Source organism: Lepisosteus oculatus, chromosome 7 (assembly GCF_040954835.1).
Source record: "Lepisosteus oculatus isolate fLepOcu1 chromosome 7, fLepOcu1.hap2, whole genome shotgun sequence".
NCBI classification, from domain to species: domain Eukaryota; kingdom Metazoa; phylum Chordata; class Actinopteri; order Semionotiformes; family Lepisosteidae; genus Lepisosteus; species Lepisosteus oculatus.
In genome coordinates, this window is record NC_090702.1 from 30,140,664 (window position 1) to 30,160,690 (window position 20,027).

Sequence of the window (20,027 nt, forward strand, 5' to 3'; positions counted from 1 at the left end):
AGGCCACTAAGTGTACTATTCACTGTGCATAAATTGTTTGTGGTAGGTTAGTGGGCAACCAAATCATATGTGGGTTGTTTAAATGATGGTGGTCTGTAAGTATATGGTCACAGACTAAATGTAGATTGCTATATTGGCTCTTTTAACATACTGGTACCTATTATGGTATGATTTTTAACAGTAAAGAGCATCATCCAAAGTACAAAATGAAAAAATATAATTTCTTACAATACTTAATTTGTAACTTCCTGCATTGTCAAGAAACTAATACTATTTATTTTTGTTTTTGGAAAGTAAAATTATTTAAAAAATTTATTGTTGAAAGTTCTGCCTCCCAATATTCTTCAGATTTGCCATTGTTTAGACACACATGCAAGTCATTACTTGAACCTGATTAAAGTTAGTTAATGGTTTAGCACCAGCAGGCATAGCTGGTAACTAAGAACACTCTGCTTATTAAGATAATAAAAAAACAGACATTGCAAACGAGCTTTAGAACAGCACTCAGCCAGTCCTCATCAAACTGCTGCTTAATTGTGGATAAAATTATCAGACCACCCTGACAACAGAAGCCTCGCACAATACACTATATTAAGATGACACATTGATTTTGTTTGCATTATCAGAGCTAGTCTAGATTCTCCTGCATACTCGCTGCGTCTGGCTCCAGCTAAATAGCATTTCCATGACAATACTTTTAAACAGGACATAACTTAGATGTTTGTCTGTTTGTAGTCTGTTGGAGCAGAGGACAGAGTTGCCACTAATAAACCTTTTTTGTATCCTTGATAACAGACTGGAGCTTTGGAATCTAGATAACGAGCAGATGGATACAGACTATATGTTTTTTTTTCTTTCATCTTTTAAGGATATAGTTTTAAGGGAAAACAACAACATAAAAACATTAGCTTGAGGTAGATGGTAGAGCCCCAGCTTAATTGCCCAGCTCTGGGATAATCATTTATAGCTTTCCGGACCCCTGGCCTGAAGTATGTAAAACACTTTTTTTTTATCCTTTTCCTACCTCCCCAGGCAGCTTCATTCCAGTGGACTTGTCTTCATTGTCAGAGGGGGTAGAGACAAGTATAATTGATGAAATGGAAAAGGTCAACTTTGTTTAAAAACAGAGCAGCATACCATGCACTATAGTTAATAGGTTTTCCATACTTGAAGTACGGCATTTTCTTACATTACCCCATGCAAAGCCAGAGGGTGTAAGACGTCTCCTTGGCCTCATTTCCCTGTAAAAAGCACCCTGTGATTTTTATTTATTTATTTTTTGTTTTAAGATAATTATAATCATGCAGTTACCCTGTACAGTATAAGGTTTACATATAAAAAGTAGATGAAGATATATCAGAAAGAAACCTTTATCTGAAAATAAGATGGGTGTATGACCTTTAATCAGACAAACTAGTTGACCAGAAAAGAGCTAAGCAGTCTGGTAAAAATGGGAATTCGACTTGGTAAATTGTATTTTTGTATTTCCCTTTGGCAGATTAAAACAAAATAGAAACATGTTCTGTAATATTTAAAGTTGAGTTAGTTTGTGTGTGTGTATATATATATAACAATTTTGTCAATCCATAAATATCCAAACTAGTGATGTATTTACTTCTGGATTTTTCCTTTTTAATAATGATTTGACAAAAAATGTGAGTTGACCTTGTAGCAGTATAGTAATGCAAGCTGGCAAAGTTAGTATAAGAAAAGTATTTCCATAGAGAAACAAAGAATTGAATTGAGCTGAAGTAAGATCTCTTAATTGTGGTTATATTAGGAATGTCTAAGAGTGGTGTTGAAGAATTCTCATTGCCTTTCCTGCTAAATTAGGATAATGTTCAGTGAAGACATTGGTGTAAGGATCAAATTGCCAATTTGTAAGCCAGTCACACCAGTGTCAAATGCAGCATACACGATCACTGATCTCATGATTAAAGATCTATGGGGAAATAACAAATGTTTTAGTCTTTTAATTGTCTACTCTTTTACCTTTGAAGGGTCTTGGTCCCTGTACAGTTCCTGTTAAAAATGAAATAATTTTTCTGATCACCACACAGTCCCTGTTGAACCTTCATTATGAGGAAGTAAAATTACTTTTAAATCTAATGCTCAGCTTTAACATTCATGGGCTTGCTACCAAGCCTGAGAAACACACAACTGACAAAAGAACAGCACTGACTTTTAAATATCCCACTTCAGGTTATGTTTCTTGTCAACTTTAGTGGATTAGCAAAAAATAACTTCATTTTTCATCTATGAATTAAACTAAACCCAGTAATTCAAATTAGTTGTGATTAAAACATTAGATTTATTAAACCTATACTGAAATATGGAGGATGGGGGTTCATACTTGTTACACTGGTTGAATATTTCACAGCCTAAAAATTGTCTTCATGACATGTCTTTTTATCTCTAACATGCATTGTCCTGGCTACTTTTTATGTTGTTTTAAAAAATGGACAAATGTTATTTTATGGACTCTTGGATTTTCAAGTTGGAATCTACAGCTATGAAAAACTGGTGCCACCATAAAGGAGATAGACTGTCACCTCCAGAATTAGATACAAGTCTTATTTACATTGTACACATTTTCATACGTTTGTGTTCTTTGAACTGACTTAGCACGATAAATGCTAGTTATTAGATCTCGGCTCCCTGTTTCCCTAGCATTCCAGGTACATAATTGCAAGGGAGCTGCAGTCACTTATGTAAGGTTAGAAAGGTCAGCTTCCACATGGACCACTGAGGAAAATCAGTGTTTTCAGATAAAAGACTAAACTGTCCTCAAATGACATGCATGTGGACATCATTAAACCACTAGTGCTAATAAAAGATACTAGTTGAATTCTGGATGTATCAAAGCCACCTTTTTCTGCTGCAATCTAATTATGAGTTTGCTCCAACAGAGTGCACTGTAGTGAACATTTCAAGACCTCAATTGATCCCATCTATTAAAGTTGTTTATTCCCTCCACAAAATTAAATTATACGAACCAGTTACCATTTTAATCTGTGAGGGGTTATCCATTCATTTTCAGCTGCTGTTTAGTCTAATAGGGGTTTGAGGTGAGTTGGAGTCTAATCTGACAGACAATGGGTACAAAACATATTACCCTGGTCCATCACAAGGCAAATACTTACTGGGAGCAATTTAGAGAGCCCACTTTGACAGCATGTCTTTGAACTGTGGGAAGAAACCAGAGCACCCAGAGAACAAACGTGGCCACATAGGGTTCCCACACCACTCAGAAGGCACTCGCACCAGAATCAAACTCGCTAAGAGCTGGGAGGCAACAGTTCCACCCACTGTAACATCGTGTCATCTGTGAGGGATCAGGTAGTCTTGGTTTTCAGATACAAGTTTCAGCTAAACAGCAGACTATCCTGTGTAACAATGGGAGAAAACCCCTGTCAGCTATTACCAGTCTGCAGTACCATATCATTCACATCCTCTGAGTCATGTCACTAGAAGGAGTACTTACAACACTTAAAGATGCTCTGGATGGCAGCGACAGCTGAGGGATGATAATACATCATGATCATTCTTTCTGTCCTTTTTACCTGGAAGCTTGAGTTTTTTTTTAAATGAAAAGCTTAGTGAGGAAGTTATCTCAAGTACAACCTCTGCTCATTTGTCTAGTGAATGGAGTATTTTATCTCACTGACTGATTTGTTTTACGTTTCAAAGCATCCAAATAAGTCTGCTGTTCAAGACTAATCATTTTCTTGGAAAGAAGGTTAAAAAGTTCAATTCTTCTTTCATTACTCATTTTACTAAATATTTCTGTATTTTTAATGTATTAGGTTGTCAGGTTTTATCAAATAAACCTACCTAATGTGTTTTTTAAATACTTGTGTCCATAGTGTTGTCTGATAATCAGTGAATGCTATTATTATTAAGAATCTAGATAGTTTTAGATTTACCTTGTTACATAGTGTATAAATCTTTTCTCCAATTACTATAACAACCAATATGTTGAAGCAATCAGTTAGAAGGTGTAGCTGTCAAATTAGATATGTAAATCTCACTGGAAGCAGTTGTTAGTTTTTACCCTAAACTGTAGAAAGGTTTAATTTTGTTTTAGAACATTAATGAAGTTAAATAATATACATGCACTGTATGTATATTTGTCATTGAGCCCATACATGAGACAGAACTAAACAGATTTTTTCTGGTATTGACTACTCAGCGTAAGCTTCATTATCCGAGATAAGCCAACTGTATAATCAAACAAGCAATGGCCTGTTTTTGAGCAGTCACTGCATTTTCCACTAGAGAAAGTCCTTCTGGAATTTCCCTGAGGCATTTTAACATCTGGATTTGTAAGGAAAGTTTACCTTTCAATAATGCGGTAGTTAATCTTAAAAACTAAATGTTTCAGTCTACCTTTTGTTTCTTTTCCATTCTTAATGTCTTTATGTAATGACTGAATGACTTTTCTGTTTAATATAGATATTTTCATTCTTATTAATTCTCAATAGCAGTCATGCATGTTAGCTTCCTAGTATACATATATAACAAAATACATCTTTTAAATTCAGTATTATTTTAATGCATGCTTTACAAATTTTGAAATATTTTGCACATTCTTCTGTATTGTAATGAAGGTGTCTTTGAGTTAACTTGAGACATCTGCTTTGCTGTTCCATTATTTTTTGCAAGTGTTTTATCTCTTCACACACTCTGTCCTCCACTGTCAGGACATATAGTTATAAGTAATTCAAAACAAGTAATGTTGTATTTAAATTGTACTTTGCAATATTATGACTTCATTTAGAATATTGTGTACTGTTTTAGCCACCACGTTGCAATATTGGCATTGTCTGCAGCTTTGAAAAAGTGAGTGCATGCAGGTTAAACTTGCTAGTGATCTCCTCATGGCAGCTTGGTGCACAACATGTCTTAATACTCTTAAATATTAGCAGCATACTGTTAATACTAAAATTCATGACATTCTACTTCTACTTGGCTGGGAAGTTAATTTGGCATTTCGGTTACTGCCCTTAAGTGGTTTAAATTTTGCCTTGCTGAGTGTTGACATTTTGAATTTGGGTTTAGTAACATCTGGGGTTTCAAAGTGTACAATACTGGACTTGTGGCTATTCGGTATTTACATTGAACTTTATTCAACACTAAACATACATGGCTTGAATGGCCATATCTATGCAGAGCAGATGATACTCAAACCTGTGTTCACATCTATCCAGACACTGTTTGCATGAAGTATACACGCTTGGATAAAACAAATTATTTACATCTTAATTGTGAGGTTGTATTTTTGAGTTACTCCTTCACTTACATAAAATGATGCAGTAACTTTGTGGTTGACAGCACTGCATTGGAGTCACTGTGGGAAATTTGATCTCGGATCTTTTGAACCTTATGTAGAATACAGTAAAGATCTAATTTTTCTAAATGAGAAATATTGCCAGGTATCATACCAACTGCCGTATGCTGTAAGTGTCTAAACCTGATTTGTGCCTTTGTTTTTCAAGGACTGATTTTTGTAACTCCCTACTTGCAGGAGTTTTTAAAGCTGTATTTTAATTATAATAAGATCAGAATACGGCAATTAAAAACATGAGTTGGCTGTAGAAATGTGATCACATAATTCCCATCTTGGAGTCCTTACATTGGTTTCCTGTCAAGTGTGCTCCCCTCCACACAAATTTAGCTCAGCTGATTCTGGTTTACAACGTGTTTCCACTATTCATCTGCACTCTTAGAATGACAGGACCTTTTGTTACAGCGCTGTTAAGCTCTTGAACAGCATCCCAAAAGGAGGGTCTTGGTTACATTTGGTGATTTTAAAAAAAGCCTAAATATATTTAAGAATGTATTTTTTTGTGATTTATTTTATAATTTATCTAATGTGGTGTAATCTTTTTTATATAAAGCACTTTGAGATTATTATAAAATAAATTAGATTGTATTTTCTAATGTTATAAATACATTACTGTTTCTTCATAATAATATTGCTTCTCTAGATTCATTCCTCAGTCCAGAGAAGAGCATCAAGATATATTCTCAGGTTTAATGAGATGTCCTTCAGTGATAGTTAAGAGGACAAAATCTGTTTAGTCTTGAATGGAGATGATCACAGGTCCTGATGCAAATATTTTAAGCACAAAAATCAGATCACACAAATGGTAGCTACATGGAAGTGAATTTAAAACTCAGAACAGGTGGCATTTCTTTACCCAAAGGATTATGGAGTTTGGAGCAAGCTACCTAGCCATGTTATTGAAATTGATATCATGGCTTCTTTCAAAACATGACTAGAGAAGATCCTCAGATCAATTAGTTTCTAGCAACCAGATGGGCAAAATGGTCTCATCTTATGTCTACATAGAATATAAATCTGATGTTTTATTTCTTGTTTACTTTTCAATTTAGTTCAATATGATTTTCTGTCATTAATTCTGTTGATGGTAGCATATTAACAACTCTGTACAATTGTAAATAGGTGCATTTTTATAATTTTTATAATAATTCAGTAGTGTATTGTCTAAGTAATTAGTACTATTAATTGGCTGGTGTGAAAATGGTGTTTGGCTATGATTCAAGCTGAGTTTATTGTTTAGAAGAAAAGACATTTGGCAGCCTAGATTTAAGGGGAGTTTTAATGGCGAGCAGAATGTTTGTTTTACTTTTCGATTAGGATAGCCAATGTAAGATTTCAGAAAGTGATATTTATACATGCTCTGTGGAGAGAAATGTAGGTAAGGGGCTTGCTTACAGGTGGGTCAATATTGACAGTGGCCAGCTGCGGACAAACCTTTCTTTATAATACCTGACCTACAATGGCTCTGGGAACTGACAAAGAAGGTCTGTTTGCCAATGACCCACATGCCAGCTCCTAGAGAGAGATGTTGGTGGAGCCCCGCAGAGCTCTGAGATAAAGCAGTTCAAAGAGCAGAATCTGTTTGGAATGTTCACAGTCTTCCTGTTGGTGGCAGGGGCAAGGAAAACAATAGTGTTGCAAACTGCCAGATGAATACACACATAACTTTAACGTGGCTGTAATAAATTACACAAAGCCAAGTATCATTAAGAAGATTACTTAGTCAGCCTTGTTAGATTTTGGTATTGTAAACTGGTTTGTTTTTACACATGGTGTGCTGGTGAAATAAAAAGTAAGCAGTGTTGAAAAACAAAGTTTGGTCAACCGCATGAGGTAATTGCTCTAGCTACAGTGTATATATATAGTATGTGTATGTATTTTTAAAACTACAACCCTGGATATTTAAATTATAATTTCATGGTTTATACTGTGCTGAAAAGAAAAGCACAACACTTTGGCTATGGAGTCTTCTTCAGATGTTGACACCCAAAGAAGGCTCTTTTCAGCATGGAATAAACCTTTACTTGATCTTTGCAGACTATGCATGCTGATACAGCTACCTACTTGTACTAGTCTATACTGTGTACATCTTAGAAATGTAAAATGACATTTAGGTAGCTGTGATTTAAACAGTGTTTATTTGTTTTATGCATTACATCATATATATGAATCAAAATTTTCCTCTATCCTGTTTTTCATAATTCCCATTGTTCCCTTCACTGTTTTTCATTTAAGAAATAATATTATGATTTAATTTCTTAATCTTTTAGAATTGTCTATTTTGTATTTGTGAAACTGGTCTGAGAATTGTTGTGTTGTAATTGCAGGAGAGATGAGAAGGAAGTTTGCCTGAAACTAGTTTTACTTCTGAGGTTTTTTTAATGTTATGCCAGTGACAGTTTGCCTCTTTATTACTATTTACTGTTGAACAGAAATAAGAAAGGAATATGTTCAAACCCCAATTATTTTACTATTAAATATTCTTTGTTGGGGTTTTAACATTGTAAATATTATTCTTCTAATTCAGCAAGATAAATATCTGAAAAATGTATACCTAATTATGAACAATAATGATACACTTATTTATTAAATCTATCCATTTTCTAACCACTTTAGCCAATGCAGAGTTGGGAAGGAGCCTGAGCCTATCCCAACAAGCAACATGCACAACAGGGATGCCAGCCCATCATAGGGCACACACAGACACAAACATGCACGCCAGGACTAAATTTCCCAGAAGCCAATTAACCTGTGTTAGGAAACCCATGTGAACATAGGGCGAACATAGAAACTTCATGAAGATAGCAGCCCAGAAAATGAACCCAGAGCCCCAGTGCTACAAGGAAGCAATCTTAACCACTATGCCACCCTATCACTATTTTATAATAAAAATAATAATGAGCTTATATCATTCCTCTTTAAGAAGATGCCGTCCACCCTTATTTATTATTTTCTTAAAATGACGTTGGTCATGCTTTGCAAGTCTTTTGATAGCAAGGCCTTTATGTTACGAAATATAATGCTTATGAACTTTCATTATAAGGGTATGGAGATTGTATGACCTCTATCGGTAATGTTTTATTCAGTGATTTTAATCTTTTTTTTTAAATAACAAATACGGGCTTAATCTAAGTACATGACCAGTAATGTGCATGGTTCTGCAGGAGCTGGAAGAACTTCTGATAAGAAGCTTTGAAAAAGGAAACAAGCTTCCGGTTTAACATTAAAAATAAGATGGATGTCTGAGCCACACCAGTCCCATGACACAGAGTGCTCACTTACATAATGTATATAAATCAGTAATGGAATAATAAACAACTGATAAAAAGTGTGGTTTTCAGATTAATGGATAGTAGAAAGGTTATGAATTCTTTATATTTTTATTTTTGTCTCGTGTGCTTCCTTTCGTGCTCTTTTTCTTTTGTGCTGACTGTACCACATTTTTCGTAAATAATTACAAGCATCAGTCTCATTAAGCAGATGTTTTCTATTAATTTGGAATGAAAGTAAATGGTTGTAATTAACCAGATGTTTTAGTCAAGACTTTTCCATTCATCCACATCCCTGCAGGAGCTGCTCTGCTTTGCACCCTCTTATGTTTTTGGAGAGGGTGGTCTAAGATCTTCAATCGCAAAGGTTTTACGTTTTGCTTTAATTCTGAAATATACGAGTAGCTGGGGACAGTTAAGATAAGCTAGTTATACCAATTTCAACCTCAGAGAAAGTGCATTCTTAAAGAAACGAATGCTGTTGTTAATTTAAGTCCTCGGTGTTGTGTGTTCCGCTACACTGTGGACATTTGAAGAACTGTTAGGGGCCTTAAAGTTAAAATTGCTGCAAAAGGATTTCTTATTGTCATTGGGTTTTTTTGTGTATATGAAGTGCCATACAATCCATGTATATTGTTTGTTGAGGAAAATGAAAGTCTAATGCTCACATAATCGATGATATTTTACATTCTTTTAAAGTTTATATATATTTTTGGTGTACATTGTAAGAATATAGATACTAGTGTCATAAACAAAGAATAATTTATGTAACGAATATGGCCATCCACTATATACAAAGGGATGTAGGTTTAATTTTAGCTTTTCGTTATAAACAACAGGCTTTTACGTTTAATCTACATTTCATACAGTATATTCTAAGGAAAGTTGAACAGGTTACATCTTCCTACAATTATCTGTCCACCAGACCATAGGTAACTTTTTTCACTAAGGACTGCTTGTCCCTCCTGACCCTCCTGAGTGTCTGCAAACCCCTTGGCATTTTTGGTATACTGCACCAAGTTCTAGGAAATGAGTAAATTATCTGTAGTGAATGTATCACCATTACATGCTGAAGTGTGGGAGCTTAGCAGCAATTCAGATAATGATGACGGATCTGTGGAAGAAGGCTTGTCTGGCATTATATGCAAAGTTTGCCTGGAGCACATTGAAAGCTGTACTTCAGGGTTGTCTCAGAAATGTAGATTAATGTACTGTGGTGAGTTCTCCTAGATGCTTCTATTAACTAGAAATGAGTACATTTTATGTGCTCTAGTAGCTCTCCATTTTTGTGTGTGTGTGCATGCAATTGTTACACTGACAAAGACTGAATTGTGGCATTGTTGAAAAAAGTCTGAAGGTATTGTGATTTCCAGATAAGATTGCAAGTTTTTAACAGATAATATTGTCCATAAAGACAATGACATGAGAAAGTCACAGTCATGTGTTCCTTATATGCTTGTGGAAAGTTGCAAATAATTAATATGTACACTTTTTTCATTATGCAATTGTTTTGGACAAATATGATCTTCAAATGTCTTATAAATGCTATTAGGATAATTAAAGCAAACATATTTATCAGTGCTTTACAGAATCACAGATCCACCCATACTTAAAGGGGGGTTTGTATTGAGTTTTTCTCTGGCTAAAAGAAGGTTAAAAATTGGTTCTCCTCTGGTTGCCAAACCAATACAAAAACATATTTTAACCAAACTGTAGTTATTACTCCTGTAGCAATAAGCATATCTGAACAATTCCTAAAATCTGGCAGTATACATACAGAGCTATTGACCATACAGCATAGGTTATGAACCTTACCAAGAATCATTTTAATGTTACTGCTAAACTAGTTATTCTTTCTAATTGTACAATTGACAGTTATTTTGTTATATCTGCAGCTTTAAGTTGGAATTTAAAATCTTGGCAAACACCACAACTTCAAACAGCTGAGAATGAGGAGGACCTGGCAGACTCCTTTGACCCACCCAAACTGAGCCACTCATCTTTTAACACATCTCAGGCAATGCAGCCCTATAAGGGATAAGAGAAGGGATGGAGAAGAGGCCCATTCCTAACTGACAGCACTGCAAACTGAAAGCACCAGGAGGCCTTAAGGGTTCCTGTGTTTGCTGAGTACAGTATGCCCTCAATGAGTGTTCGCACCCTACCTTCTGTCTCACTTAGTGACACCACACATCAGCTAACAGTGGGGAGGAGAACAGAGTGATGCAGTCAATTCAGAGATGGGGATTCTTAGGAGGCCATGATTAGTAAGGGCCAATGGTAAATTTGGCCAGGACAGTGGGGTAATACTCCTACGCTTTTCAAGAAACACCCTGGGATTTTTAATGACCACAGGACCTTGTTTTTACATCTCATCCAAAGGATGCCGCCTTTTTACAGTATAGCATCCCCATCACTATACTGAGGCATTGGGACCCGCATAGGCTGAAGGGTGAGCATCCCCTGCTGGCCCCACTAACACCTTTTCCAGCAGCAACCTCAGTTTTTCCCAGGAGGTCTCCCATCCAGGTACTGACCAGGCTCACACCTGCTTAGCTTCAGCTACCTTGGATTCCTTCAAGAAATATCTGGATATGGTCTTTGGATCGATTAGTTATTAGTCCTATCTAAACACGTGACCAGTAATGTGCGTGGTTCTGTAGGAGCTGGAAAAACTTCTGATAAGAAGCTTTGAAAAAGGAATCAAGCTTCCTGTTTTTACATAAATAAGATGGATGTCTGAGCCACACTAGTCCCATGACGCAGAGTGCTCACTTACATAATGATCATAATGACCAGAAGAACCAAATGACTTGATGGTGTGAATGGTCCCCTCTCATACATAGTTGTTCTTATTTTCAATTTATTAACTTTCTTTGTATTTTTGTACCTAAGGATAAAGCACTGGTAGGGAGCATGCTATCTGTGAAATCTATTATTTTAAACAAAATTTTGTTCCTAGTACTTACATATGCATGAAAGCTGTTTCTCACTTTCCACTTCATTCCGATAGTGCTAATTGGTGATGCTGGGTTTTTGTCTAGACTACAGCATTTAAGGCACTCCAACAGGGGGAGCATTATGCTTGGCCTTATTCCCTTTTCTTTGACTACAGATGTAGCCTGACTTGATTAAATCCATTCATATGCACCACAGCAGGCAACCACCTCTGCTGGATGTTCCCACTTCTGTGGCCAGTAATGTAAATCGCATCCGTTGTTTTAGGGCAAGGGGTCTGGGTCATGAACACCAAGACTAATGTAACATGACAAGTTCAAGGGTCACTTGTTTGTGGGGGATTTCTATAAAATGATAAGGACATACTATGCACATGATGAAATAAGATTTTTTTTTCTGCACAGAAAGTTCACATTTCATTGGGGGGGGGGAGGAGCCCTGACCTCTGTGGTCTAATAAACTGGAATGTATCGGTTACAATATCAAATTAACGAGGGAGGTTAAAGCAGTATAAGTCGCATAAACTGTAATAAAACCAGGCTTTTATGAGTGCACAATGGGACTCACAGTTGGAACCTAAAGGATGAAAAGAAAGAAGAGGTCACTCTGGCTACTGCCGCAATTAAGGAACATTTGTAGTATTGGAAATTTTTTGTTTGAAATGAGATCAATCAAACATTGGTAGCCTCATCTAGTTCCGCTCAGTTCAGGGCAATGATAATTTTGCAGTTCACACTAATGCACATATGAATTAGTATAGCTGGAACCGTGGGTGTTAGGATGGCATTATACAGTTAACATTTTACTGCATAATAACTAAATTGGTGCCAATTTAAGTTTTCTTAAATAGGCATCCTCATTTTCCATCATGAGTATCTTTTCCTCTGTAACATTGCACTGGGGCATGTGTTTAATTAGGCAGTTAAAAAAGACTGTAGAAAGATTTTCTCATGGAATGTTAATGATTAGTGGGGTTTTGAATAGAGTTTAACTGTAGCGGAGTACTGTTGAATGTGGTGATTCTTTTGAAGCCCTGTGGTTGGAAATACTTCCATGTGTGGGAATTGCAGTTTTACAGTTTCAATCCACATATCTTTGCTGCATGCTTACACCCACGTTCAACAAGTCTGGCATGTGCCAGTTTAATTGTTGGTGTGTAAGTAGAAGAAATTGTTTCCTCACCTTGCTGAGGTATAATGCTAAATTTAAAACAAAATGATGGAGAATAGCCCTGATCTACTTGCTTAACTAATTTAAGTATGTTTCTTAAATTGGATCACACCAAGAGCACAAGAGATAATGAGCATAATACTTGATTACCCTGTTTCACAGCTGAAGAAGAGTGTTTGAAATCATGTGTGAAAACTGAAAGTTCTGTGCCTGTCGGGGTGTTGGAATCTTGGCAGTGTCATTTTACCTCAGTTTTCAAAGATCTCTGATCATTGTAGGTGGTTTCTAAGATTAGAAAATTAATCTTAGGGTAATACACTAATCCTGAATGTATTATCACTATGACATATATCATTTAAAAAAAAATGCTCAAATCAAAGTGGCTGTCACGAAATCATTAGAACCACACAGTTCTGTGGCATACTGTTCAAAGCAACAATTGCGTTCTCTAGAAAATCAGACTTTCAAATGGTTTTAGATGCCTTGTAGAAATTATATTATAAATGATTTACTAGACACTGTCTAGTAATTTTATTCACTGTCTTAAGACAGACATTAGTCATAAGACAGACTTGTATTCTTCTGTGATGCTTTCATGGGTATTTTCAGAAGATGCATATGTATTTTATGTGAGGCTTTATTTAAAAAAATACTTCTTATTAAATGCGGAATTTAGGTTTTCTTTAGAATGGTGCTCGTGTATTTTTGTGTATTAAACTACGAAGTTAATTGATCTGTGTTTTTGCTTAGGTCCACAAGTGGGAGACAGTGAGCTAGAGCACTCTTGAGGAGTTGATGTGTTAATTAACCCTGTGGTAAGAGTCCATCTACCTCATCCCCATTGCGCTTCATATTCCTAAAGAATGAAACTATTTTTGAGAAGAAGGCACTTTTGAGACCGGCACTTAGCAGCCTTCTCTGATGAATGTATTCAAGGGGGTGTTAGATTTACCTCTAATCAGTTTCAGTCTTTCAAAAAATAGAGAGAAAAAATAGTTAAAATCTAAATTAAAAATATAACAGAATAAGACTTACCAGTGCAATGAAAATGATGGGCAGGATTTTCACTTGGGGGGAAAAAGGTTACTTTAATAACATTAAATGTTTTTTAATAACATGATGTAATGTTCATGTAGTAGCTTATTCAGCTAATTCTTGAAAGACACATATTGGTGTAAAAAGTGCCTCCTGTTATCAGTTTTAGTTACACCACCCCATAGTTTCCACTTGCTTCCTTTAATTTATGTATCACTTTCAAATCTGAAGAAATCCATAGAACTGACTTTGTTAGTGCCTTTCAGAATTTAAAATACTTGAATTATATCCCCTCATAATCTCCTTTGTTTAAAGGCTTAAAAGGCTAAATTGTTTTATGCTGTTAGTGCAGGCCATTTCTTTAAGCCCTGGAATGTTTGGTTGCTCTTTTTTGGACTAATCCCAGCAAACCAATATGTATTGTTGTGACTTAAATTGCACATAATATTGTCAGTAAATCTCAGTTCTTGAGGTCTTATCAGTGGTTTTTAACATGATTTAAATTCTACACTTCTATGGATCTTAACTTTGTTTGTCATTATCTACAATATGAAAATGATGTCTACATAAACACTTTAATATTTCTCATAATTCATCTTTTCAAGGTCATTGTTTCCATTTTATATTTGTAGGTTGTTATACAAAACTCAGGGTTAAATGTTTTTAAAGACATTTAAATGTCATCTGCCATGAGTTCTGAGTTTTTAAAGTCTCTTAGTATTTTTGTATTTCCTTTGTATGTAATAAAGTGTAAATTCTCCTGTTTTGGTATCATTTACAAACCTATTTTACTATCTATGCTTGAAACAAGATAATCAATATACAGTAGAATTGGGAAGAGCAGTGATCCCCATAAGTATCCCTGTGGTACTCCACTAATTATATTATCCCATTTTGAGCCCTCATCTCTTATCAGTACCCTTGTATCCTGTAGATTGGTCAGTTCTTAATTCACATACATACATTACCTTGAATGCCTACCACCTACATTTTGAGAACTAATCTTTTATGAGGATCTTTATCAAATGTACCTATATTCTTTGTATCCATTACAAACAAAAATGTGTGTGTTTTATCCACTGTTAAATTTAACCAGCTTTACAGGGAGTAGTTTTTATGAATGACAATTTATCATTTATCTTCATACAAGCCATTTCACATACAAAAAAGTTGGGAAAAGTGTGAATAATGTAGATATTAACTATACTTTCCGCACTTTTTATAGATTTTTTTATTTCCAGCTACATTGGAAAGTTTGGTTTTGAAATTGTACTGGAAGTTACATTACCCAGTGGTCAATGACTGGGATGGGCTAGGAAATTGCCTAAATCAAACTGATCATATTGTAGATGATTCTGCTGTCAGAGTTCCTGATTTTGATTTTTTTTAAACTCTGCTAAATGTCTATATGGAGCTAGGTTAATAATGACAATGTAGTGTGTTTCATTCGTAATATCTTCTTTATTCCATTTATAAATATTATGCCATTATCCTTAAAATGGTTTGTTGATGCGATGGAATTATATCTGGAAATCGGCTACCTGCAAATAGCTTGCAAGCACAGACCAGGATATTCCAGCTTTATCTACTACCTCTAACAGGTAAAGGAATCTATACAATGTAACCCCCCTGGCATGTACAACACCTGCCATTAGGCCAATCACTGTAATAATATTTGTAGTAAAGGTGTTCAAGTGCTGTGCAATTCCAGATGGGTTTAACATGGTGATTTGAGTTGTTTTTTTAATTTTCTGTGAGCAGGAATGTCTAAAAGACTAATCGACTGGTGTGAAGCAGTTGTAAGATTAAATCAGACCACTGTAATCTGGACAGGTTTTTCTATGGTGAATGATACTGATACTTTTAAAGATGGACCATAATTCCATTCTTCATTTGATCATACTTCATCTGATAAGGGATTTATAATTGTTAAAGTTTCTTTTTCAGTTTTAGTGGGTCAATTGCCATAGGCTTTTGTTAAGTCTGTAACATAAGTAGCTTTTCTTCAATATCAATATATACCTTGGGATGGTAAAAAAGTAAGGTATTTTATGCAAGTATGGATGTAAATATTTTCAGTTTATTTTCAAGTGCTTGCCTAAAAACACTGAAGGATAGGGAAGGAGAGGTTTATTTGCCGCTTTATTTTAGTTTTGCTCCAAGTAGGAAATAAGAAAATGGATCAGGGGCTTCCTTGGTTAAAAAAGACAATGTGCTATGCAGAGACATAAATATTTTAGACCACTTCATAAGTTATGTATTATTATAATGGAAACATATTAATATATCAGTTTTCATTGTAATATATTTGAGCCCCGTAAGTAAATCAAATCAAGTAAATCAAAAAATGCACCTAAGACAATATGAAGGGTTAAATGGCTTCCTCGTGTTTGTACCCTACCAAAGTATCCTTGTTTGTTTTCCCAAAGGAACAAACTACAAATAATCAATTTAAAGCATTAGATAGCTGAGTTCAGAGGTTATCATTTCAATTGATGGTTTTCTTTGGAAAGAAAAGGGGGGATGATTGTGACTTCACGTCATTCTTTTCTTCCCATTTACTTGATAAAAACCTTTTTGTAAGTATTTAAAGACACACAAGAGTTTTACATTCTGACAAGAGTTGTAATACTAAGATGTTTAATACACCTTAAGGAGGACAGTTCTAAAACCCTACTAAACTTCCGACACGGAAGAGAGCATTCCACTGATTTACCCCAGCTGCACTGTTATTTGTGGGGCTTCTCATTCCAAATGGAGATACTAATGTTAACTATCATGTGTGATTCATATACCCACTTGTAAATTCCATTGGTCTTAAGTGGGTCAAAGCTGTTGGGAGTCCTGGAAAGGGAGTAGGTGCTTTCTGCTAAAGAATTTGGTTTTATGATGGGGTGTGGGTTCCCAGATTGTCAGGACATGTTGAGTTCATTGGGAGGGTTCAGCATACTGGGGGTTTTATAACATGGAAGAGGTGAGCACCAGGTGTGAAGTGCTGCTTAAATTGTTCACCTAGTGACAGAAAAATAGGCTGTAAACTTTTAGGAAGAGATTTACGATGCATCTGGCAGTGAGGAAGGTCATGGCTTTTGGTTTTGTTGCTTGAGCTGCAGTACATATAGCTAAAAGCTTTGAAAATTGTCTACTTATCCGGCATAAGTCTGTTTATCAGTTACTTCTAAGAAAGCTTTTTTTTATTTATTCAGTAGCATTTTAATGCAAAATGGTATTCCCTTTAAAGTCTGTTAGAGAGGAAGAGCTTTTAAAGTTTCCCAGCATGGTGTCCAGAGACACTGTGATGATAGGAGGTGCTGTCCTAACATCAGGAGACATAAGGCCAAAGTCCTGACTGTCTGGTCATTAATGATTGTAAGGCAACGTTTGAATACCATATTCCAGCAGATGTTTCTAGTAGATCTTTGATGCAGAGTGCACTATTTAATATTTGGAAAAAGACTGAGAATGTTGACGGCTGTTTTAAAAAAGTAGAAAAGGCCGTCTTAAAATGGATAACGTTTCTCATGTAAATGTAAGTAAACAGTTTTCCAGCCAAAAGAAAACTTTGTCCATTGAGTTGGAAATTAGCCCTGACTATGAGATATCTTGTTGTTCAACAGGAAGTGAACTGTTTTCACAGCTTTTTGAGTCTATTATGTATGTGAGAATAATGCATGCTAAGCAATTGATCTTCTCATATGCAAAGGACTAAAACAGCTGTTTTTGTCATGCATTTGTGTAAACAGTTAAAGCATTGAAGCCTGGCAGCTATAAATCTGTATTTGTCCACACTGTTTCAGCTTTGTAAAAGAACAACTAAAAAACATCTTGCCTATCAATATAGTTTAGAATAATGCTGTTTGACAACATTATACATGTCTGCATTACCTCATTCTTGAATTTAGATTTTAGACGACGTGACAAGCATTAGCATCAGTGAAGAAACATTGAATCCAGTGTACATGGAATACACATACTTTTTCAATGCCTTTTCTCACAAGAAAAAAGTGCAGTGTTGGTTATGTTAATAATTTTAAAAGCCAAATGTGTGAACTTAATCAATCTTTCAATTGCAGTGTCCTGAACTATTGTACATGTGTTTGTGCTGAATATATTTATCAGGAAAGGAGAAGCCTACATTTTGGAACATTATTGTCTTGAAAAATATATGGTGCCAAAAGTCAATTTAAGTCAAAGATTAGTGGTTAAGTGCTATTATTGCTGAAGATCTATACTTTTGGCTACTTACAGTGAGAAATTCAACATGTACAATGAAAAAATATGTACTTTACTAAGCAGATATTAATACTTTATATTCATATGAAGATGACATAATGTTATGAATTTTTAAAATGGATCAGTGTAATTTGTGAATAGATTGACACAGAATTGGACGAAATTTGGAACTGTGATCCTGACTATTTCGTCATTAAAGAGTCCATGACGCTATTTAAGTGAATAGGGGTGTCAACCCCAGAAAATTCCTATTCCTGGTCTGCTTTTTACTGGGGCTCTTGGCATATAAAGGCTGCCACTGTTTGTGTCGCCCAGGTGGGTGCCGCACTTCAGTGGTCGATGAGGTGGGTCCTCTCCATATAATAAATACTTTGGGCCTTGTTTGGATGAAAAATATAAATGCAATGAGTAGTTATTGCACACGGGATATTTTTAATATTAATTAATTTTACCTGTTGTCCCTATGTATTGCTAAATAAACAACATAAAAGGAAAAATGTGTTTCTATTATAAATATTTTCTGATAATATCTTAAGACATACTTTGATGAAAAATGTGCAATGACGTATTCAATCTGTTAACAGATGTAGCTGCTTTTCTATTTCCTACATGAAATAGCTGAAGTAGTGGCTTTGAACTGCTTAGGTTATCTCAGTGTACAGGGGTAGTCTTTAGAACATACAATATATAGTGGTCAGTTGCACTAGAGAATATCCATGCAGTTATTTACAACAGAGAAGCTTTACTTCAGTTGTAATGCCAGCAGTTTCCAGGCTCTATTGTCAGTTTAAAGGTAGCTTGACATTATTCTATTAGAATGTAATGTACTAAAAATATTGTAATTCATATATTAGTATATAAGATAAGATCACTTTATCGGCCATTTACAATTTCTTGTATTAGGAATTTTTCTTTTCACACACCCCAGCTTGCTCTCAATGACTTGCTCATCCACAATAAACTATATATACTATACACCCAATAAACATTTTTTTCTAAGAATCACTCCTTTAAGATGACAACTAAAGTATTCTATTGAGAGTTTGTATAATCTTTAATATAAGAATATAAAACCCTAACTATTGTTGCTAAAGACAATTTTTACACAACTGTAATTCTTCTTATAAAAACAAATGCAAGTGCTGCTTAAAAAGCTGTTATTTTTCCAGTGCCATAATGTTGTTGATATGCATTTTGTTTACTGGGAGTGACTTCTTTTCTACATGTTTTAACTGGCAATATGATGGGTAAAGGTGACCCAGGAGTCAGGCCAGCTTACACATAACTTCCCTAGTCGTACAGTTGCTGAAAGTCGAGCACACTTGAGAGATGTCTCAGCCCATGACCAACTTATAATTTTTAGAGCATTTCAATGCTCGAGAAAAGGTGGTTTAGTGCTTGCCTTTCTGCTTTAGAATACATTTAATTTTAAAACAATTTTATACCTGTAAGTCCTGGATGAATTTTATTATTTTACTTTGTTTAGCTTTGAGGTCTGTACTTATTAGTAAGGCCCCTAGCAACTCTTTAACTTCTGAACACAGTTTTAGGCAATTGATGAATTTCCTGTCTGTATTTGTTTAATGTCTTATTCCATTGTACAACATGTAACATTTAGCAATGTTATGCCATTTTGAATTAAAATTCTAAAACAATATGCTCTACTACATTGGCTCCCAACCCTGTTCCTTGGGGCAGATAGTCTTCTAGTTTTTGTTCCACCATAATCTTAATATTCTTAATCTTTTCCTTCTGGGTCATGTTTCTAAAACTTGATTTCAGCTCTTAAAAAATTAAAAAATTGAATGAGTTTTGTAATTTCTGGGGCATTTCCTAAGATTTAACCAACTGGACCTCTGCAGAAGGAGAAAGAGTAGATGCATTGTCATCCCCCTTGTGTCTGTTTATTATAAATGGATCACCTGAGAGTTGTTTACACAGTAAGGTAAGAAAGTTGAGGAGAGACTTCTTAACTGTCTGTATGCTGCTGTGTCTGTAGGAGACATTACCCTTGA

The 20,027-nt window shown here is 35.2% G+C and overlaps 1 protein-coding gene across 3 annotated transcripts in view; it reads left to right on the forward strand.

Annotated features, from left to right (window-relative positions):
- prickle1b (prickle homolog 1b) overlaps positions 1-20,027 on the forward strand; it is a 47,796-nt gene that overhangs the window by 5,548 nt on the left and 22,221 nt on the right. Inside the window, exon 2 of one of the 3 annotated variants that reach the window (XM_015338999.2) lies at positions 13,495-13,559. The exons of the other annotated variants lie outside the window; for them this stretch is intronic. The gene's annotated coding sequence lies outside the window, so the exon portion shown is untranslated. The remainder of the gene's footprint in view (positions 1-13,494; positions 13,560-20,027) is intronic. 3 annotated transcript variants of the gene reach the window in all.